Here is a 1,776-nt window from a genome sequence, read left to right on the forward strand (position 1 = left end):
CAGCCTGCCCAGCGGTAGAACTTCAGAGCCATTGAAGGAAGAGGAATGGGAGAGTCACAGAAAGTCACAGAAAGTCAGGCAACGTTATTCTCAAACACAAACGGAAGGGCCAGCACCGACTGAGCCAAGGCCTCCAGAGCTGAAAGCGGAGTCTCTACAGCTTGCGCTAAAGCCAGGCTTCCAAGCAGAGAGCTGTGACAGACTCACGCCTTCTGTGGACAGGGCATAGAGGGGGACACGTAACACACGCTGACCAGGGAGGCAGATGCATGTGCGCGCACACGTATATTTCGTAGAGCTAATGAAGATCAGCCAAGGGAATTACAGCAGTACAGTTCCTCACCCCCAGCCTATACTGCTAATTCCAAGACAACCACCCAGGGCCATCCCTAGCCATTTTGATGCCCTAAGCAGCCCCCCCCCGCAGGCCTCCGCGGGGGAGCAGGAGCAGGCTTGGGGGCCGGGGGGAAACCGCCCCTCAGCACAAGCCGGCGGAGCAGGTTGGGAACGGGTCGCTCCAATTCCTGCCGCCTGGTGATTGCAGGGTGGACCCGACCGCGCACTCACGGGGCAGCGGGAAGTGGAGTGACCCGACCCCAACCCGCTCCGCTCTGCTCCCCTGGCTCCCAGCCTTGGGACTGGGGGACAGGGGGAACCACCCCCCAGGACTCACCGGCAGCGCGGCCGGGAGCCTGCTGGGGCCGGGTCGCTCCACTTACCACCACTCAGTGAGTGCAGGGCGCCCGACCCCTGCTGCAGTCCTCAGGGGAAGGGGTGGAGTGGGGGCGGGGCTGGGGTGGAGCAGGGGTGGGAAGAGGTGGGGCGGGGTGAAGCAGGGGCGGGGGCTTTGGGGAAGGGGTGGAGCAGGGGGAGGGAAGAGGTGGAGCAGGGGCTGGACCAGCACGTAGGGGACCAGGAAATGTGGTGCCCCAAATGTCCTGGTCCCCTACGCAGCTGCGTACTTTGCGTATGGCTAAGGATGGCCCTGCAACCACCACCATCACCTCCCAGACTGCCCTGAACTGGTCAACTGATCATGGCTGGCTCATCTACATGAACTATTCATTTGACACCCTTCTCCCAAAAAACACAGTTTAGAATAAACACAGCTTAAGAACAACCAGTCAGTTGAATAGCAAGACCTACCCAGCTTGTGTACCGTACAAAGCACCAGTCCCACAATCTGGCTCGAATGAGCTAATAAAATACTGTAGAAAAGCCTAGCAGGCCAGTCCATAAAGTAAGGGCTGAGGAATCATCAGAAGCAGATGTGGTTTTCTCTATTGCATAACTGGCAAGGGTTTGTTAACCCACAAGGGGAGGCTGAAGTTTGCAGCACTGGAGGATCTGGGTGTGCAAGATGCACTGGGCCAAACATTGCAGCCCAAATCATGCCCACAAAATCTGCACGTACAGGTGAACACAGGTCACTGCATGTGCAGGATGGGTTATTGTGTGAGCAAAGGTGTGTTGCAATGGTTGGGCTGTGAGAAAAGCATGACCCTTGTGTACTTAGGGTCTGTTCCTGTGTTATAATTAGTAGGAATCTCAGGTGACATTGGCCAGTGCCAGGTGGCACCTTCTGGAGTCTTAAGGTTTCAGAAACATGGTTTTGTTGGGGCTGTAATGCCCCTGTTATTCTCTTCCTTTGTCACTTTCTCTTCTGCCACTGCTACACAATAGAGCCCTGTACTTAGACATAAAAGAGAATACAAGCAAGAAAGCATCCTCTCCGGCTAGGATCAATAGTGATGCTATCCCTTAACAAAACAAGTT

This window comes from Emys orbicularis, chromosome 23, assembly GCF_028017835.1.
Source record: "Emys orbicularis isolate rEmyOrb1 chromosome 23, rEmyOrb1.hap1, whole genome shotgun sequence".
NCBI lineage: Eukaryota > Metazoa > Chordata > Testudines > Emydidae > Emys > Emys orbicularis.